We start from the raw sequence: 10005 nt of genomic DNA on the forward strand, positions 1-10005 counted from the left end.
GGTTATGTTCCTCCTGCTGGAAGAATAAAAAAAAAAAAAAAAGAGTCTTCCTGTGGGGTCTGCAACTGAGGAGGAGTGTTCTGGCAGAGAGGTCCCCCCCCTCCCCTATTTTACATGAGGTTTTCTTTATTCAGTCTCACAAAAGGGGGAACCCTTTTGATCAAAATCTCCTTCCTCTCCCCACTCCAAAAGCATCCATGATCAAGAGTCCCGTTTTCCAAATTCAGTGGCTTTTTTGTCCCTTCCTGCCAGGAGGGACCCTTCCCGGGTGGCATGTCCCACATTGGAGGGAAAGTACACAGATGGGAAACCCCTGACGCCACATCTGTAACCAGGAGGGTAGAAGGGAGGACTCTCAGGCATTTCCTCTGTGGAGTCGAGTCTGTATCTTTTCAAAGTCGTTCAGGTTGGAGATCATCTCAGAGCATTGAATGGCATCACCTTATTGGGTACATCATTTCTACAATGATTTGACCTGCAATGGCTACAAAACTTAAAAGTGATGCTATGAAACATAAAACGTAATTAAAGGCAACATGACGATTCTAAATTGTATGATGGTTCTGAGTTGTGCCCCTAGACCTGAAGGTGATGACGGAGCTTGGGGCAATCTGAGGATAAAATACAGGCTGGCACACACACACACACACACACACACACACACACACACACACACCCTGGCGGAATATATGTGATATTCCTCGGACACTCCTGGCTACCCAAGAACAAAGGAGAGGGGTTTAAGTGCTTGCCATGGTAATGTGGGAAACTAAGGCAAATGAAAAATTAAATTCCCTTACTGCCTACAGCCCATTGACAAGTCCTTGAAACCTCCCTCTAGGACCTCAGTGGCCTCAGTGATGACACTTTGCTGGGACAAGAGAAAACCTTAGCTTAACACTATCCGAACGTCCAGGATCCTATAAGTCTTTTTTTTAAATCTCAGCTGCCCCAATATATATGCTGGCAATCATACTCCAAGCTTATGCCCCCCCACCCCCCACATAGCTAAAGGGTCTCATGACTGAGGTCTTATTAAATGGTAATAAATGGCGTTTCCCTAGCAACAGCTAGCCCCTCAAGGTCCTGGAAACCTCGCTTCCAAAATTCCTTAGAGACTTATTCTATCCCTGACCCCCTCCCAACCTGAGGGGATATAATCAGTTACCCAGCAGGACCCCAGCGCAGCTCTTCCTGCCCCTGGGTCCTATCCCCGTGCTTTAATAAAATCACCTTTTTGCACCAAAGACATCTTCAAGGACTCTCTGTTGGCCGTCAACTCTGGACCACCCTACCATCACCCCAATAAAGGGGAGACGGGACGGGAGGGCCAAAGGTAGCCAATAAAAAAAAAAAAAGGACCACGGAGAATCAGGTGCAATTTGCTGTAGCCCCAATTTTGTGCAATTGGGTTTCTACGTCCCCTGAGGCATGTACCTACATGCAGCCAGGAGATGCTGTTTGCTATCACACAGCTGCTTCATTGTTCGGCAAGGAGATAATCAAGGGCTATGCAATCGTCTTAGACAACGAGTTAAGTGCTCGTTAACCGGCTGCTCCTGTATTTGCTTCGGAATTGGCCTGCTCTCTTGACGTTAGGGAGAGATTTCCAATCACGTTCTCATTGGCACTTTCTCTAACCCTGGGGAGAAAAGTTGCCTGGGGAGGCAAACTCGGAATCCTGTCCGTCTCCTGGCAGCTCCTGTTCAAGGCAGCTGTGGAGAAGAAATGGCACAGATCAATGAGGGGTTTCTGATTTGTTACGAAAAGAAAATAGAATCGTAAACACGGCAAGAGCACGTTGTCCTTTTAGCCTCCAGCTGTCAAGACAAGGCGTTGCCCCAGGCCGGGCATCGTTGTCAGAAACCCCACATTTAGAGGAGTGGCCGGGGGGTGTGCATAAGGCTCCCTCACAAGCACCGTCTATGGACCCCTTGACCTGTATACAGAATTTGCACTCTTCAGCCAAGACTTCGATGCTGCATTATTACGTGTTAAAAGAGTACCTAGGTGTATGGGTGTGTCAGGAAGCTGACAAATGGCCCTATTTATATTGGCTGCCCCACAATAGATAGAGATGGAGATAGATAGATGATAGATAGCTGGCAGACAGACATTATTTATATATATTTGAGAGATCTTGCTTTCCCATCCCAGGGGAGGGTTAAATTGAAGCAAGGAATGGGGTTTGGTGGGTTCAGTACTCTAACCTTATAAAAGGGACCTCAGGAACAATCTAGGCACACAGTGGAACTTGGGATTCTGGTGAATTCACTTAAAGAGTGAATTAAGGGATCGCTGTTGTCATAAACAGATTGAGGTTTCTGGGGACAAATCCGACGATCAGAGAGGTTTCCCCTTTTTGCAGTGGATTGGGAAATCAGATGGGAGTGTTATCTGTCTGGAGAAAACATAGTAAGACACAACAGTGAGACAGGGGCACACAGGCCTGGCCCACTCATCTTGGGAAAGCTGTCTCCACTGGATGTCGTCTGCTTTAGTTACTGGAAATCTTTACGTTCAGGTCACCAATCCATGTGCAGGTCCGACTGGGCCTTGGTGCTTTCTTTATTTATTAAGTTTATTTATCTGATTTGAAAAAGAGAGCACAAGTGGGAGAGGCGCAGAGAGAGAATCCCAAGTAGGCTCCACACTGTCAGCACTGAGCATGATGTGGGGCTCGAACTCACGAACCACGAGATCATGACCCAAGCCAAAGTCAGCCGCTTAACTGACTGAGGCACCCAGGCACCCTGGTGCTTTCTTTAGATGTAACACGTGAATCAGGAGTCAATTCTCTGATGTTTGGAGACACTAGGGGTAGCTAACGGTACCTGGTAGGAGGCCTCCCAATGAAGTTGAAGAGAATCGTTGTGGACGTGTCTTTTCCGATAGAGGAAACAATCTCGGTGTTGCAAGGTGTGAGGGTGTGAGGGTTAATATCCTCATCTCCCTGGAGTGTGCTGTAAAAAGGTTGCTCTACCTGGGGCACCTGGGTGGCTCAGTTGATTGGGCATCTGACTTTGGCTTGGGTCATGATCTCATGGTCTGTGGGTTCGAGCCCCACATCGGGCTCTGTGCCGATGGCTCTGACCCTGGAGCCTGCTTCGGATTCTGTGTGTCTCTCTCTCTGTCCTTCCCCCACTCACGCTCTGTCTCCCTCAAATAAATAGATGTTAAAAAAAAATAAGCAAATAAAAAAAGGTCGTTCTACCAAAGCATGATTGCTTTCAATAGAAGCAATTGGGCCTTTAGAATATTGACATATATCTCCTTTTACTAGCTGTGGATCAAAGGAGGCAGGGGCAAAGCACATCGGGCACCTTGTGACTACCTCAAAGGATGAAAGTCTATGAGTTCCAAAGGGGGCAGATCCAAGATTTAGAAGGACCAAGGGCAATGTTCTGGGCTAAGATATTTGAGGGGTCTCTATAAATTTTGCCAGTGAGGTTTTAAAAAATTTTTGTTAATGTTTACTTATTTTTGAGAGAGAGAAAGAGAGCATAAGTAGGGGAGGGGCAGAGAGAGAGGGAGGCACAGAATCGGAATCAGGCTCCAGGCTCTGAGCTGTCAGCACAGAGCCCGATGTGGGGCTCGAATCCATGAACCTCGAGATCATGACCTGAGCTGAAGTCGGGCGCGTAACCAACTGAGCCACCCAGGCGCCCTCTGGTTGAGTCTTGATGATGCGTTAGTGTGTTGATTAGCCCTGAGGACTAAAGTTGATATTGCATGGTCAAAGTGTTGTAGAACTGCCTGAACAGCACAACCCTCTCCGGGCACCTGACCGGTGAAATAAGTTCCCTGACCATTGTGAAGCATGGGAGGGGTTCCCCAAGCAGGAAAAACCTTTTTGATAGGATTTTGGCAACAAAAGAGGCCTTAGCCTATCTACAAGGAAAACTTCAGTCCAGTGAGAAAACATGCAAACCATAACTGAAACGTATTTATATCCATGAGATGGGGCATTCTAGATAAAGTCCATCTGCCAAGCCTGGAAAGGTCCATTGGGCAATTTTAAATGCCCAGAGTTGGTATGGATGGCCATCCCAGGATTGTATTTTGGAAGGTGTGAGGTATGACAAGTGAGGCGAGCATTTTTTTTTTTTTTTTGGTGACCTTATTAATACTTCCTTACCAGTGTTGGTTCAAACAGGCTATCATTTTATCAGTAGACCAACGATTTGAAGTATGTACTATGGTCAATAATGGGAATTTTGGAGTCTGGCAGGACTAGACTGTATTTGGCCCAGGCTATAGTCGTCTCTTCTTAACCAACAATGATTAGATTTTCAATATTGTTTTCCCCTCTCTGGGGCCAATTCTTAGGCATCTCTTGTCAAATTTTTCTAGATCATCATTTGGAAGAACATCCCTTTGGACCATTACAGAGGTTTGGCTCTTGGTTTCCTTGAGCATTTTTGGTAGAAATATCAGCAAGATGGTTTCCTTTGGCCTCCAGGAAGTTGAGTCTGGCATGCACAGGAACCTTACTAACAGCCAGACTGGACACAAGCATGTGGCATCTAATCATAAATGGTGCTTACTTTGGGGTTTGGGGGAGGTCAGGATGCCATGAACCATCTCTAGATCTCAGTGTAGCCCCTGTTCCAAGATCAGGTGCCCTAAATATTGAACCTGGTTTTGAGCAAACTGCAATTTTCTTAGAGAGAGAATTTAATGTCCCTTTTGGCTTAAAGTTTTAGCAAGTGGACGCTGTCTTCCTTTGAAGAGGTTTGAGGAGAGCAGAGAAGTAAATTATGTACATATGGTAACAAAGTAGAGTGTACAGAAAACCTTTTTTTTTTTTTTAATTAGAGAGAGAGAGAACAGAAAACTTTCTATCATCCAAAACAGCCTTTAAGTTGCGTGGAGGGGCGCCTGGGTGGCTCAGTGGGTTAAGCGTCCGACTTCAGCTCAGGTCACGATCTCACAGTCCGTGAGTTCGAGCCCCGCGTCGGGCTCTGGGCCGATGGCCCAGAGCCTGGAGCCTGCTTCCGATTCTGTGTCTCCCTCTTTCTCTGCCCCTCCCCCATTCATGCTCTGTCTCTCTCTGTCTCAAAAAAAAAAAAGTTGCGTGGAAAGTACGACCTTCTGTGAAACCCTGGGGCATTACTGTCCAGGTGTATTGTTCTCCTTCCCAAGTGAAGGCAAAAAGATCCTGGTTGGCCTTATCCACAGGGCTTCTGAAGCACGTGCTACGTAAATTGATCACAGTGAACAATTTGCTTTCAGTGGGGATGGAGGCCTCTAAAGTATGGGGATTGGAAACAGCAGGGTGCTGAGACAACATTATTGTTTATGGCTCGCAGGTCTTGGACAAACCTCCATCCTTGACCACTGGGGCTTCAGGTAAAACAGGGGTATGACAGGGACCAGTGCAGGGGATAGTGAGGCCCTGAGCCTTATAATATTTTATTATGGGCCTGATGCCTTGAAGGGATTTTTCTTTTTATAGGATTGATTCATTCTGGGGGAAGGTTTGAAGGATCTATTTGAATCTTAATGGGAGATACACGGTGGATTCTGTCAATATGAGTCGAAGACTTGACTGGTGGTAGAGGGTGGTGACTGATTAGTGTCCTTGGAGTTAGCTCGGTACCATCAGCAAGAAGCAAATAAAATGTGTTGAAGGGTCAGGGCACCTGAGTGGCTCAATCAGTTAAGCGTCTGACTCTTGATTTTAGCTTAGATCATGAGATCGAGCCCCAAGTTGGGCTCTGAGCTAGCAGCGTGGAGCCTGCTTGGGATTCTCTCTGTGTCTCTCTGTCTCTGTCTCTGTCTCTGTCTCTCTGCCTCTCCCCTGTGCTCTCCGCCTCTCAAAATAAATAAATACACATTTAAAAAAATGATGTTGAAGGGTCATTTGATTCACCCGTTCGGCTACTTTGATTGCTACTGTCAAATTCTAGAATTGTTTCTCCTTTTAAGAGAAGGAAACTCCAGCCTGATACTTTTTTCCCAAGAAACCTCAGCCCAATGACTGAATCAGGGTGGAGGAACTAAGGAGAAAGGGGCAGATACCTCTTAGAGGATCGAAACAGAAGGGAATAGGTTTAGAGACAGAAATCTGTTGAGGTTTGTTAGAAACCCCCACTATATAAATCATTAAAAAAATTTAAGTTTATTTATTTATTTATTTATTTATTTATTTATTTATTTAGAGAGATTAACTGGATTCGGAGGGGACATGGTTTCCCATTCCATCTGGTCCTTTGAAAGAGAAGAGAATGATCCTGATTCGGCCTATTAACAAACAGAATTGAAAGCTACCCGAGTGGATTCGACCTCCAAAGGAAGACCAGAATTCTCCTTAAAAACAATCTGCAGTTGGGGCGCCTGGGTGGCTCAGTCAGTTAAGCGTCTGACTTCAGCTCAGTTCATGATCTCGCAGTTCGTGGGTTCGAGCCCCGCATCAGGCTCTGTGCTGACAGCTCAGAGCCCAGAGCCTGCTTCGGATTCAGCTTCTCCCTCTCTCTCTGCCCCTCTCCTGCTTGCACTCCCTCATTCTCTCAAAAACAAACATTAAAAAAAAACTGAAAACAATAAGCTGCAGTTGATTGTAATAGTTGTGAACAGGTTTATCACGTTTTTGTGTGCAAGTCTGAATTTTGTTCCAAACAACGGGCTTAGGAAAAGCTACTGTAATTGCTTGGTGGAAATTTCCAGTGAGTGTTCAGACATCTTGCCAAAAGTTAGGCGTCTGATTCTCTAAATCTCTTTTAGGATTTCCCATTGGGCAAGTTTCAGCCAATGTCGGACCTGACCCTCGCCAACAAGCATGTGGACTAATTGATAAATCTGAGAAGCTAAGTTGGAAAGTTGAGCATCTTTTCATGTGTCTGTTGCACATCTGTATGTTTTCTTTGGAAAAATATCTGCTCATGCCTTCTACCCATTTTTAATTGGATTACTTGTCTTTTTTGATATTGAGTTGTGTAAGTTCTTTATGTATTTTGGATATTAGCCTCTTATCAGGTGTATCATTTGCGAGTATCTTCTGCCATTCAGTGGATTGTCTTTTTGTTTTGTTGATAGTTTCCTTCCCTGTGGGGAAAAAAAAACCAAACTTTGTATTTTGGTGTAGTCCTAATAGTTTAGTTTTGCTTTTATCTTCCTTGCCAAAGGAAATATATCTAGAAAAATGTTTCTATGGCTGATGTTAAAGAAATTACTACCTATGTTCTAGAGATTTTATGGTTTCAGGTCTCACATTTAGGTCTTTAATCCATTTTGAGTCTATTTTTGTGTATGGTGTAAGAAAACAATCCAGTTTCATTCTTTTGCACATTGCTGTCCAGTTTTCCCAGCACCATTTTTTTTTTAAAAGTCTGCCTTTTTCCCATTGTCATATTCTTTGTCAAGGATTAATTGACCATATAATTGTGGGTTTATTTCTGGGCTCTCTATTCTGTTTCATTGACAAATGTATCTATTTTTATGCCAGTACCACACTGTTGGTTTTTTTTTTTAATGTTTTTATTTATTTTTGAGACAGAGAGAGACAGAGCATGAGCAGGGGAGGGTCAGACAGAGAGGGAGACACAGAATCCGAAGGAGGCTCCAGGCTCTGAGCTGTCAGCACAGAGCCTGACACGGGGCTCAAACTCACAGACTGCGAGATCATGACCTGAGCCGACGTCAGACGCTCAACCGACTGAGCCACCCAGGCACCCCAATACCACACTGTTTTGATTACCACAGCTTTGTAGTGTATCTTGAAATATGAAGTGGCGATACCTCCAGTTTTGGTTTTCTTTTTCCAGATTGCTTTGGCTATTAAGCGTCTTTTGTGGTTCCATACACATTTTAAGATTATCCTAGTTCTGTGAAGCGTGCTGTTGGTGTTTTGGTAGGGATTGCATTAAATCTGTACATTGCTTTGGGTAGTGTGGACATTTTAACAATATTTCATTCTTCCAATCCATGAGCATGGTATATCTTTCCATTTGTTTGTGCCATCTCCAATTTCTTTCATCAGTGTTTAATAGTTTTTGGTGTGCAGGTCTTCACCTCCTTGGTTACGTTCATTCCTAGATATTTTATTATTTTTGGTGTGATTGTAAGTGGGATTGTTTTCTTTTTTGGGGTTGTTTTCAAGAGAGAGAGAGACAGAGCATGAGTGGGGGAGGGGCAGAGAGAGAGGGAGACACAGAATCTGAAGCAGGCTCCAGGCTCTGAGCTGTCAGCACAGAGCTGACACGTGGAGCTCCAAACCACGAATCATGAGATCATGACTTGTGCCAAAGTTGGACTCTTACCCGGCTCAGCCCCCCAGGCACCACTGGATTGTTTTCTTAATTGCTTTTTCTGTTACTTCATATTGGTGTAGAGGAATGCAACAGATTTCTGTATGTTGATTTTGTTTGTTTGTTTGTTTGTTTGTTTAACGTTTATTTATTTTTGAGACAGAGAGAGAGCATGAATGGGGGAGGGGCAGAGAGAGAGGGAGACACAGAATCGGAAGCAGGCTCCAGGCTCCGAGCCGTCGGCCCAGAGCCCGATGCGGGGCTCGAACTCACGGACTGCGAGATCGTGACCTGAGCTGAAGTCGGACGCTTAACCGGCTGAGCCACCCAGGCGCCCCTGTATGTTGATTTTGAATCCTGCAACTTTACTGAATTCATTTATCAGTTCTACTAGTTTTTGGTGGAGACTTTAGGGTTTCCTTTATATAGTATCATGGCATCTGCAAGTAGTGAAAATTTTATTCGTCATTGCCAGTTTGGATGCCTCTTATTTCTTTTCCTTGTCTGATTGCTGTGGCTAGGACTTCCAGTACTGTATTGAGGAAAAGTGGTGAGAGTGAACACCCTTGTCTTGTTCCTGATCTTAGGGGAAAAGCTCTCAGTTTGTCACCATTGAGTATGATAGCTGTGGGTTTTTCATATATGGTCCTTATTATGTTGAGGTGTGATCCCTCTAAATCTACTTTGATGAGGGTTTTTATCATAAATCGGTGTACTTGGTCAAATGCTTTTTCTGCATCTATTGAAATGATCATATGGTTTTTATCCTTTCTCTTGTTGATGTGATGTATCGTGTTGATTGTGAATATTGAACAACCCTTGCATCCCTGGAATAAATCTCAATTGATCATGGTAAATAATGTCTTTAAACTATGTTGCTGGATTCAATTTGCTAATATTTTGTTATGGATTTTTGCATCTACATTCATCAGAGATATTGGCCTGTTGTTTTCTTTTTTGTAGTGTCTTTATCTGGTTTTGGTATCGGGGTAATGCTGGCCTTGTAGAATGAATTTGGAAGCTTTCTTTCCTCTTCCACTTTTACTCTGGGAAACTCTCTAACTATGGTTTGCAGTTCAGCTTTAGTCCAGGGAAAATTAGAAATTTGAGGTTTATTTGGATCCTTGGAAGACTTAATTTTAAAAGGATGGGTTTGGGGGTGCCTGGTTGGCTCAGTTGGTTAACCACCCGAGTCTTGATTTTGGCTCAGGTCATGATCTCACGGTTCAGGAGATCGAGCCTCACATTGGGCTCCGCACTGACAGGGTAGAGCCTTCTTGGGATTCTCTCTCTCTCCCTCTCTCTCCGCCCCTCCCACACTCACAGGCACGCTCTCTCATTCGCTCTCTAAACAAACAAACAACCAAACAAACTTGAAAAGGACAGGTTTTAATAGGTTCAGAAGAGGGAATGGGAAGGGGTTCAGAGGAAAAAAGAAGTTCAGTGAAAGGATTAGAATCAGGGAGGGGGTGCAGAGGAGACAGAGGAATGATCCCACAGGTGGGGCCTCAGCACAAGGTGGCTGTCATTGTCTCCAGAGACAAGGGGGGGAGGCCTCAGAAGCCACTTGACTTCCTTCAATTGTTTGCTTACCCCAGTTAATTTAGAAATAGTATTTTGCAAAGAAGCAATTTTAGAATCTGGCAAACATTTGGAAGCCTCAAGGTACCAATTAAAAAAGCCATCCCATTCAGTTTGTTTAATTTTGGAGCTGTAGCTTTCTTTTTTTTTTTTTTTTTTTTTTTTTTTTTTTTTT

The sequence above is a fragment of the Panthera uncia genome, chromosome D1 (genome assembly GCF_023721935.1).
Source record: "Panthera uncia isolate 11264 chromosome D1, Puncia_PCG_1.0, whole genome shotgun sequence".
NCBI classification, from domain to species: Eukaryota; Metazoa; Chordata; class Mammalia; order Carnivora; family Felidae; genus Panthera; species Panthera uncia.